General features: G+C 31.4%; 1 non-coding gene across 1 annotated transcript; it reads left to right on the forward strand.

Moving 5' to 3' along the window:
* The first annotated feature begins 10890 nt into the window (after nucleotides 1-10890).
* On the forward strand, nucleotides 10891-10997 carry LOC139903157 (small nucleolar RNA R71). Its single transcript, XR_011777999.1, has one exon. It is a non-coding gene; the product is annotated as a small nucleolar RNA R71 (small nucleolar RNA).
* The last annotated feature ends 1679 nt before the right edge of the window (nucleotides 10998-12676 follow it).

The raw sequence follows: 12676 nt of genomic DNA on the forward strand, positions 1-12676 counted from the left end.
CCTAATATGTAGGTTTGTTATATTTATTAATAATACAATAATTAGATTTTCCAAAACTAATAATAGTTTAAAAGTTTATTTTAAATTCGTTTAGAAAAGCTTATAACACGTAACGTTTACACTTTAAAACTTAGGTCGATATAATTTATTTATGCGCCAACGTTTTCCTTAAACTTTCTAAATAAAATATTTTAATATCGATCGAATCAAATAACCAGGTTCTATTATATCGAAAAACGTTTTCGCACGTTTGAAAATAATTCAAACTAATATTATAGAATTCATTTCTCCACTAGCTTTTGTCTAACCCTTAATAATAACACTTTTGTTCTTACCCGTGATTACTTTACCAAATATTCCGAATACCGTTAAAAGTAAGAGTTTTCAATTCAAAGTAGACCTCATAACAGAGACTCGTAATCTTAATTCAATATATCTGATAATTCAATCATTTGGTATTATCTTTTAATCTTGTCGATAAACTTACATCGAACAAATACATTCATGTAACATATTATTCATTCAATACCGTGATAACATTTCCAACCTCATTAGATAGATCTCAAAGCTTATATTCATATCAACTAATCCGTTCAATGTTTTATAATATGTGTCAATCTAATAAGCACACATGTATATATATATATATATATATATATATATATATATATATATTTACACGTAATTGTTCGTGAATCATTTGGCATGGTCAAAGGGTATTTAATTATATGAATATAATTTCAAAACTTTTGAGACTCAATCATTACAGATTTGCTTATCGTGTTGGATACATATAAAGATTAAAGTTTAAATTTGGTTGGAAATTTCCGGGTCATCACAGTACCTACCCGTTAAAAGAAATTTCGTCCCGAAATTTGATAGAGGTCGTCATGGCTAACAGTAAGAATGTTATTATGACGAATGTAAACGGATACATAGAGTTTTATCATCATTGGGTAATATAGGTAACCCAATTTGATTATTCGAAGAGTATAAGTGAAGTTATCGCAAAAGAGTGAAAATGAATAAATACAGGTTTGACTTAACCGGCGGCGTATTCAAGATTGATTTCCGGAATTTAAGGAATTTAGAAGAAATATTCATAATAAGATTTGATTCTTCGATAATTAAGGAGATTCAGATCTTCTTTGCTCAAACGCGCTAATCTGCTTCGATTGCTCTGTCGGATATTTTTCCTATAAATCTGCCTTCTCCATTTTCTTAAGACTCACACCTTCTATTCTTTCTTCCTCAATTCATACATTAAAGTGTTTGTTAATATGCTTCATCCCATCCTAATCCTTGATATCCTCTTAACTTTTATATCTGTCATTCTTCTTTTTAACCTGCCACCGGAAGAATCTATTTACTTCTACTATACCCTAGGGTTTATAGTGTTTCTAGTTCTTCCGTGTCTTTATGTTGCTATTTGCATTGACATCTACGGTTTATAATTTACGGGTGGTTGTTGGGTTTTATATCATCCCTTATACCTCGATGTCCTTGTATCTGTGTTCCGTAATCATTGTCATCCACAGTTAATGTTCTCTCCCATTTGCTGCGTTTTATACCCCAATTTCTATTTCGGAGTTTTGTCCTTTCGTTTCTTCTTCTTGTGATTAATTAGCTCTTGTAATGGTCCAGAATTCGTAGGTATGGATTCCAGAATGAACATAGTAATTGTTCTAAGATGGAAATTGAAAGGGTACTATCTTGATTTGTCAAATTACCAGAATACCCTGAAAAAGACCGAATCATCAAGAAATATTTTCTTAATATGTTTAGAGATTAGATAGAATGTCATAGTCGTGTAAATGACACATGATAACGGTATATTCTGTGAATCATCACGTTCCATTAGAAACTCAACATGAATTACTGCAATATAATGACGTTGATCAAGTGTCATTATATTATACTAACCCATGCATCAGTTCCCAACACTACTTCAAAAACATTCATATTCGAATTTTTCAGAATTTAGAAACTAACACAGTTTCTTTTATGTTGCAGATACTACGGAGAGATAAATGATCTCAGATAAGAATAGTTGCGAAAATATCTCCAGAGATATGGAGAATATGTATAATGGAAGATACGAAGATATCTTATAATATTTAAGATATGATGATGATGAAGATTATCTGTCTGTGAAGGTTTAGAATAAGAAGTAACGTGTTTGCTAACGATTTCAGCAGACACTGAATCATTTGGATCCTTTGAAGACATGTTCAGTCCTTGTGATTTATCCATAGCCTCTTTCATACTTTGTTCAATCCGTTTTCCAGTTCCAAATCTTCTCTTTTTCTGAGCTTTACCAACTCACTATCTTCTATCATCAAACTTTTGGCCGGTTAGACCATATACCATTTTTATGTTTCTTCTGCATTTAATGCTATAATATCTGAATCACTGGTTATCAATTCGAGGTGGGTTAAAAAAAAATCGTGTTTTAGATGATTAAACGCTGGTGGTAATATGGTGGAATATTAAAAGTTTCCTAGTAACAATGGCGAGCGGGCAACGTATCTATCGAGGTTATAATAAGACTAGTTTGGCTGAACAGTCGAAGTTGACTTGCTGGAGCTGTGACAAAATTGGCTACTTTGAAAAGGAATCGAAATGTTATTTTTGCTAATAAATGATAAAGAATTCGATGTGGGTACATGTTATATTATGTCTTGGGTTCCGAGAGTTTTTCAAATACGAAACTTCGGGTAACGTGTGGTTGGTTCATCATCTCAATTGTTTATTATTTGAAGTGTCTTTCGAAATTTCGAAAATTTTTAAATGCAGATTGTCATAGTCAATATCCAATTGATGAAATCGTCCTGAATCCCGAATGATTTTCATATTCAACTGAGTGTTACGATTAAAAGTGATGTTCTATCACAGTTTTGAAGTCAAAGTATAGCTTTGAAAAATGTACGGATCTAAGAGTGATGATTTCGGTTGTATCTCGAGTTGAAATTCCCAGAATCAGAATTGAAGAATGTAACATATTAATTGTGATTTTATATATCTCTCGGGTATTACCTACCCGTTAAAAAAAATTTCACAAATAATATTTTGAACAAGAATCCTCATTACAATCTTTATGAAAATATATGTGGGTATCTTTTCTTCAGATGTAATACAGATTCAATGAGTTAATATCATACTAAACTCATTTGATTTTCGGATTGGATTAGAAATGAATTTTCTCTAAAACATTAAAGATTGCATAATCTTTGCGGAGTATTTCACTAATCAATACTTCAATATTTATAGGTATTTCCTTGGTGAATCATGCTGATGCTCATAGAACTCTTGCTAACTTCGCAAGATACGAATATTGTTTTCCAGTAAGTTTCGAGTGCATCGAAGATAAGAGTGTAAAATCAAACATGTTATTGAATGATACACTTGATTTATTATGGAACCGAATTCATTTAATTGAAACAAAGGTTGTAGTTAACGATGGTTAAGTCGCTAATGAAGAATGTACATCATAGCATATAGTAATATGAATTAACCGGATAGTTAAGTTCCATACATATAGCTTAGTACAGAAAGATTTATTATGGTTTAAAATTTTATATATATATATAGGATATACATATATTTTCTTCGGAGGAACCGAGTTAATGATTCAAAACTCATTGATACGATATACGCGTTGTATGATTCGTAATGGTTTCCACAGTGATTCTTGAACTGGCGAAGCTTGTGAGGTTAGAGGTGCTGATGATTCTAACGATGTTGACAGCATTGACTGTGTTGGTGAGGCTATTGGTACTGCTGATGCTGTTGGTAAAATAAGTCTAGCTTGTACCTTACGCACCAGTCTTGTTAGGGTTTCGATTCTTCTCTCTATCATCTCTGTCCACTCATCTGGTTTATGGTTAAGGTTGAGATAGATAATCTCTAAGATTTTTAGAGATTACCTAATCATCGCAGGATGATTCTCCGATGAAGTTATGAATCAGCACTTTGTTGTGGTTGGTACTCCTTGGTATTTATGGCGCGTGTGATGTTGACATCTGATGTACAAGTTGTGATATTGAGGCATGTGATGCGAATGTGGTTGTTGGTGGTGGTAATGATCCTGTTGATGATGGTGCTGCTGTTGATGCCGGTGATGCTGCTGGTGCTTAGGGTATTGAGGCTTGCGATGTTGATGTTATTGGAGGTGTTGGTTATGCTGCTGGTGCTGCTAATGGTGTTTGTAACCTTCGCACCGTATTCTCCAAGGCCACTACCCGAGCGCGAAGTTCGTTGACTTCTTCTTGTACACCGGGGTGATTATCGGTTCGGACGAGCGGATGAATATAATCTAAAATTTGGTGTAGTATATAATCGTGACGAGATACTCTGGAAATGAGAGAGAAAATGGTTTCTCGAACAGGTTCGCCGGTAAGTGCTTCAGGTTCATTGCCAAGAGGGCAATTTGGTGGATGGAAGGGATCACCTTCTTCTTGTCTCCAATGATTGAGGAGGCTACGAACCCATCCCCATTTCATCCAGAATAGATGATGACTGATTGGTTGATCCATTCCGGTCACACTATTTTCGGAACTCGAATGGAAATCCATATCGACATAGCTGTCGAAATCTGAGGAGTTCGAACTAGATGCGGAATCCATCTCGTATGATCAGAGAAAGAATTTTTGGTATAAAATAGATTGTAGAATTTAGATTTGGTATTCCTCAATACATAATTTACATATGTATATATAATACCAAAATCCCATAGATTTCGGAGAATCTTTGAAAAATGCCAGTCAAATTTCACAATAATAAATACGCTAAGATATTAATTAGCAGATATGCTAAGATGTGAATTTCGTCTATACGCTGTTATGCAATAAATGCAGGAAAACGCGTCTAGACTTAAGATGATAAGCAGATAATTTCCTAAGGATGATAAGTAGATGATTTCCGACACAAAATGATAAGCAAAACTTTTGACATGCAGACACGGTCGAAGTCCAGACTCACTAATGCATCTTAACAACTAACAGTAAGACACACTAATGCAAGACCTGGTTCGCTAAGACCACCGCTCTGATACCAACTGAAAGGACCCGTTCATATACATTATAAACGATTCACAATAGTTGATTACATTGCGAGGTATTTGACCTCTATATGATACATTTTACAAACACTGCATTTGTTTTTAAAAGACAATTTTTCTTTACATCGAAAATTGACAGGTATGCATACCATTTCATAATATCCACTATCCAACTATGAGTTAATTTAATAATAATCTTTGATGAACTCAATGACTCGAATGCAACGTTCTTCGAAATATGCTATGAAAGACTCCAAGTAATATCTTTAAAATGAGCAAATGCACAGCGGAAGATTTCTTTAACACCTGAGAATAAACATGCTTTAAAGTGTCAACCAAAAGGTTGGTGAGTTCATTAGTTTATCATAATCATTTATTTCCATCATTTTAATAGACCACAAGAATTTCATTTCCAGTTCTCATAAATATACGTCCCATGCATAGAGACAAAAATGATCATTCATATGGTGAACACCTGGTAACCGACATTAACAATATGCATATAAGAATATCCCCATCATTCCGGGATCCTCCTTCGGACATGATATTAATTTCGAAGTACTAAAGCATCCGGTACTTTGGATGGGGCTTGTTGGGCCCGATAGATCTATCTTTAGGATTCGCGTCAATTAGGGTGTCTGTTCCCTAATTCTTAGATTACCAGACTTAATAAAAAGGGGCATATTCAGTTTAATAATTCAACCATAGAATGTAGTTTCGATTACTTGTGTCTATTTCGTAAAATAATTATAAAAGCAGCGCATGTATTCTCAGCCCAAAAATATAAAGGGTAAAAAGGCAAATGAAACTCACCATACTGTATTTTGTAGTAAAAATACATATAACGACATTGAACAATGCAAGGTTGGCCTTGGATTCACGAACCTATATTACGTATATATATATTTATATAATGGTCAATATCTATCAACAATTTAGGTCAAGTAGTAGTGTATCACAATCCTAATGCTCGAGATTGATATGCAAAAGTTTAACAAAAGTCAATTTGACTCAACACGACTTCCAAAATCTATATATGTTTAATACATAATTTAAATGTTGTTGTTTTATATATATCAAATTTTATTAAAGTAAACAATATAAACCATTTATTAATAAAAAGTTATATTAAAGTTTATATATAATAAAAATATACTTTTATATATCTCAAGTAATAAGATTTATAAAGTTCACTTAAGATCATAAAAATATAGTGGCATGTATTATTAATGTAATTATATTACGTGTGATAAAAATATCTTTGTATCACGTATTCATTTAAAATAACATTGACAATAAAGTTGTTTTAATTATTTTTAATAATAAAATAATAAAATAATAAAATAATAATAATAGTAACAATATTTATATTTACTAATGATAATAATAATTTTTGACAATAAATAATAATCTTTTGTAATAATATCATTGTTGTAATAATAATACTATTTCAGATAAAAATATTCTATTTATGTTAACGATAATAACAATAAATAAAAATATTTATATGAGATTGGTAACTTTATTCGAAATGATAATCTTGAATAATAATAATAATAATAATAATACTAATATTTTATAATCAACAATAATATTTATCAAAATGATAATTTTAATAAAAAAAATGATAGTTTCAATGCAAATGATACTTTTAATAATAATAACAATAATAATAAGTTGATAGCTTCGATAAAAATATTAATTATAATATTAATAATAATAATGATAATAACGGCGATAATAACGACGACATAATAATAATAAACAATTTTAACAATGTCACTTAAAATATAGATAATTCAGTTGACTATATCTTTAAATCCATTCATCGAAACTATTCGATATCAAAAGGAAAAGTTCTTAATTTTTCACTAGCTTTCCAATGACATGCATATCTTATACCTTATTTCATCCCTAGTATAACAACCTTTAAGATTCAACATAACTTATCTAAGGGCAATATCAAATGTACAAGCATGCATAATCCTATTTTCTCGAGCACTAGTCAGGGATACACTATTCATGTATAAAAATTAATTTGCGAGTACTCACGTATCAATATTGAGGTTCAATATTGTAGGAAGGTTACGTAGACGCAACGGAGATGACAAACACTAAATTGACCTCACGAGCATACCCATGAACCATACCCATCACCTCCATAGCCATAACTCATAATTTCCTTAGCCCTATCCTACACAATATCTAGTTTTAAAAACCCATTTAAGATCACTCGGGCAGCACTCCGTCGTAGTATTTTATGTATAATACTAATAATAATAATAATACTCCTAATTATAAGATTAATAATATTAATCTTAATATTTATAATAATAATAATTATAATATATATATTGAGAGGATATGTGCGAGAGATAGATGAGAATGAAAATTGAAAATGAAAAACACAATTGCGTTCATTTTAAAGATAGCTGGAATACACTATTCTTCCTACCGACACTTCGTTTCATCTAAAACGTATTACACGTTTAACTCTTATGATATATAATTTTATATATTATTTAATATATAATATATTTAATCTTTAGAATTAATTAAATATTATATTATATTTACGCTCATGGTAAAAATATAATTTTTACAAAAATGACATGGTCGTGGTCTCACGACTCATGTACCACTTTCAGTTTTTCGTGCGCACTTTCGTACGTTTAGAAAACTAGCCTTTTATGTTACGTGACGTGTACCTTTTACAAAAATTAGACTTACATAACAATAAATTACTTTTATAAAAATATAACTTGTGAAGTTGAGCGTTGTGGTCATTTCCTTCTATAAATTAAAGTCTCGTTGTTTGTCAAAATATTTTATTTTAAATTAAACATTTTGTGACACGTACCTTTATTAATAACTAGACTTAAATTAATTAAAAACTAACCCACTCAAAGTGTAACTTAATCTTTTGAGTGTTTTGGTCATTTACTTTTATAATTCATAATCTTGTTATTTATCAAAGCCTATTTATTAATATTAGTGTAAATCAAAACGTTTCAATGATTAATTAAGATATCAAAATATATACCTAATATGTAGGTTTGTTATATTTATTAATAATACAATAATTAGATTTTCCAAAACTAATAATAGTTTAAAAGTTTATTTTAAATTCGTTTAGAAAAGCTTATAACACGTAACGTTTACACTTTAAAACTTAGGTCGATATAATTTATTTATGCGCCAACGTTTTCCTTAAACTTTCTAAATAAAATATTTTAATATCGATCGAATCAAATAACCAGGTTCTATTATATCGAAAAACGTTTTCGCACGTTTGAAAATAATTCAAACTAATATTATAGAATTCATTTCTCCACTAGCTTTTGTCTAACCCTTAATAATAACACTTTTGTTCTTACCCGTGATTACTTTACCAAATATTCCGAATACCGTTAAAAGTAAGAGTTTTCAATTCAAAGTAGACCTCATAACAGAGACTCGTAATCTTAATTCAATGTATCTGATAATTCAATCATTTGGTATTATCTTTTAATCTTGTCGATAAACTTACATCGAACAAATACATTCATGTAACATATTATTCATTCAATACCGTGATAACATTTCCAACCTCATTAGATAGATCTCAAAGCTTATATTCATATCAACTAATCCGTTCAATGTTTTATAATATGTGTCAATCTAATAAGCACACATGTATATATATATATATATATATATATATATATATATATATATATATATATATATATATATATATATATATTTACACGTAATTGTTCGTGAATCATTTGGCATGGTCAAAGGGTATTTAATTATATGAATATAATTTCAAAACTTTCGAGACTCAATCATTACAGATTTGCTTATCGTGTTGGATACATATAAAGATTAAAGTTTAAATTTGGTTGGAAATTTCCGGGTCATCACAATTGTGATTAACTTCATCGTCAATTTCTCTTGGTCCATAATCAACTTGCATATCCGTGACTTTTTCTTTAAGCCATTGGTCGGATTCCTGTGTAATATCCACAATTTCAACTAGTTTCTCCTTTTCTTTAGGTGATAGATTGGATACTAACCGGTTACATAACTTAAAGTTTCCCTTGGTTCTAGCATCGCGAATCCGTTTAATAAGTTTCTTCATTGAACTATTAATAACGGGGTCATTTAATTTCGTATCAACAACGGGGTTCTTTGTTATCAGGTCATCATTAGGTGTTACTTCATTTTCCCCACACTTAGGCGTTTTATTATTGCTAAGCACTACCGTTGGAGTTGGTAAAACAACATGGTTCTTACCAATCGTTTTTGCTGGTTCAACGGTTTTGGTTGGTGGAGATTTAGACTTTCGAATCATAAAGGTGATCGATTTTTCATCATTACTAAGTGTCATTCTACCATTTCTTACATCAAATAACGCCCCGGTGGACGCTAAGAATGGTCGACCTAAAATTAGAGGAATGTTTGGGTCCTCTTCTATGTCAATGACAATGAATTCGACTAGAAAGGTTAAATTACCTACTTGAATGGGTAGGTTGTTAGCAATTCCAACTGGGTGCTTAATGGTTTGATCAAGGAGTCGAACACTCATATCCGTTGGACTTAACTTACCTACACCTAATCTCTTATATAAGGAAAGAGGCATAACACTCACACTTGCACCTAAATCTGCCAGTGCATCATACATGACACAATCACTAAGTAGACAAGGAACAATAAATTCACCCGGATCACCTACCCTAGGTGGAGGTTTTGGTGGAACTGTATTCACCGGGTTTACTTCTACGGCTTTTGTTTCTTGTACTTTCTTATTCTTTTTCTTCTTCTTCTTTCCAGAGGTATCACAATCTTTATTACCTATTACTTGCTCATACTCAACTCCTTTTCTTGGAAACGGGATGGGTGGTTTGTATGGTGCCACCACTGGCTTTACATACTCGGGTGGTGGTGGTGTTGTAACTTCTTCATTGTTACTCATATCTAAAATCTTCCCATCTTCTGGTGCTGGTTTTTCAGAATTTGTGGACACCATATTAACATTCTCATTCCGAGGATTTACTTCAGTATTACTCGGTAGCTTTCCTTGTTCCCTCTCACTCATCATGCTAGCAAGAGTACCTACGTGTTTTTCTAGATTCAAAATGGAAGCTTGTTGAGTTCTTAATGACTGATCAAACCTCTCATTCGTTTGGGTTTGAGATGTAATAAATTGTGTTTGAGATTCCATTAGCTTTGCTATCATTTCTTCTAGATTTGGCTTTTTCTCTTCGATTTGTTGTGGTGGTTTATACAAGCTAGGTCTTTGTTAATTGAAAGTGTTGTTTTGAATTGGTTGGTTATTCGGACCTTGTTGGTTGTACGAGTTGTTGTTGGGTCCATTTGGATTGTAAAGAATGTTTTGATTTCGATTAAAGTTTAGCTTTGGCGGTTGATAATTATTCTGATAATTATTTTCCGGCCTTTGGTTCATATAGGAAACATTCTCTCGTTGTTCCATCGTTAGTTCAATGTGACAATCTTTCAATAAGTGTGGTCTACCGCATTGCTCACAACTAATTCGTATTGCGTGAATATCTTTATTCATCTTTTCCATTCGTCTTTCGAAAGCATCTATTTTTGCGGAAACGGAATCAAAGTCATGGCTAGAATCGGCTCTAGCCGCTTTAGATGATCGAAAGATATCTTTTTCTTGATGCCACTCATGAGAGTGGGAAGCAGTGTTATCAATAATTTTTTAAGCTTCAGTTGCGATTTTCTTCATAATGGAACCACCAGCTGTTATGTCGATGTCTTTTCTTGTAGCAACGTTGACACCTTGGTAGAATATTTGTACTATTTGATAAGTGTCTAAACCGTGTTGAGGACATCCTCTCAACATCCTTTCGAATCTTGTCCACGCCTCATATAATGTTTCATTTGGCTTTTGTGTGAACGTAACAATTTCTCCTTGAAGTCTCACGGCTTTAGATGCCGGAAAGAATCTTTTAAGAAATTTCTCAACTAAAACATCCCATGTGTCAATCGCCCCTTCAGGTAACGATTCTAACCAATCTTTGGCTTCTCCCTTTAAAGTCCAGGGAAACAACATGAGATAGATCTGTTCATCCTCAACTTCTCGGATTTTGAATAGTGTACAGATCCTATTAAATGTACGAAGATGTTCGTTTGGATCTTCCTTCGACGCACCACTATATTGGCACTGATTAGTTACCATGTGTAGGATTTGTCCTTTGATTTCATAATCTGGCGCATTAATGTCTGGCTTAATAATGGCGTGACCTTGGCCCGTGCGTGTGGCTCTCATTCGGTCTTCCATACTTAGAGGTTCCAGATTTTCCATAATTGAATTTGTTGAATACGAATCACTAGAAGATTCTGATTTAATGGTTTGTGGTTCAGGAGGAATGATTAGTGGTTCAGGATCTTGGAATTGTCCTTGAATATCCTCCAGGTTCTTGGTTGTGAGAGCCTTTATATTTAGGGTTTAAAAATTGGATTATCGGAAATTTGAGTTGGAGTACTTGGTCGTCTAGATGATGATTCTAAAGAAAAATCAACGGCGATAATATTGGCTAGATGTCTTGATCGAGTTACAGGTAGTGAATGTATGAAAGGTGGTGAACGTTTTGCTCGGTGCATTCACAGAATATCCTATTAGTTATAAAAATAGAAAAACTTATATAAGTTGTCCAATTAATAGACTTTTCTGATTTTGCCCACGTTTCGAATAGCCAAAAGATGCAGCAGAGGGGCAGGATTCGTTTGGTCTCAATATAATTGAGGACTGTTTGGCTCCAATAACCCGGTCCACGTACAAATCCAACTATTACTACGAACCAGAAAATTTTGATGTCTATCAATTTAACCACTTAAAATAAATTTTCGTAATTTTAAGAAATTTAGATAAGAAGTAGAATAAAAATCTATGTCCTAAAACTAGAATAGCAAGAAATAAGAAAGAAAAAGATTGCGCGTCGAAAAAGGTCGAAAAATAAAAGGTCAAAAAATAGGCGTCGAAAAATAAAAATAAGAAAGTAGCGCGAAAAACGGCGTCGCAAAATTCTAAAGCACATAAATCTTAGTCTAAGGAATAAGCACTTAAGGGATTTTACGGCAAACCTAAAAATTCTAGAAATAAAAATAACTATGGCAAAACTAAACTTAATACTAAAAATTGTAACTAGAGTCTAAAAATCTAAAGGTAATAAAAAAAAACTTTTTTTAAATTTTTTTTAAATTTCGTTTTTTAAGGATTTTAAAATTTTATAAAATTTTTTTTTTTTTTTTTATATTTTTTTTAAAACTTTTTTTTTTAAAAAAAAATTTTCTTTAAAAAAAACGATTTTTTTTTTACAATTTTTTTTTAAAACGAATTTTTTTTAAAAAAAACGATTTTTTTTTCTTTAAAAAAATGATTTTTTTACACAATTTTTTTTTTTAAACCAAATTTTTTTTTCTTTAAAAAAAAACGATTTTTTTTACCCAATTTTTTTTTTTTAAAACGAAATTTTTTTTTCTTTAAAAAAAACGATTTTTTTTACCCAATTTTTTTAAAGGAATTAATAATTTTTTTATTATTATTATTTTTTTTAAAACTTTTTTTTAACTCATTTACTATTCATGAATAGTGAATGA

Source organism: Rutidosis leptorrhynchoides, chromosome 3 (genome assembly GCF_046630445.1).
Source record: "Rutidosis leptorrhynchoides isolate AG116_Rl617_1_P2 chromosome 3, CSIRO_AGI_Rlap_v1, whole genome shotgun sequence".
NCBI lineage: Eukaryota > Viridiplantae > Streptophyta > Magnoliopsida > Asterales > Asteraceae > Rutidosis > Rutidosis leptorrhynchoides.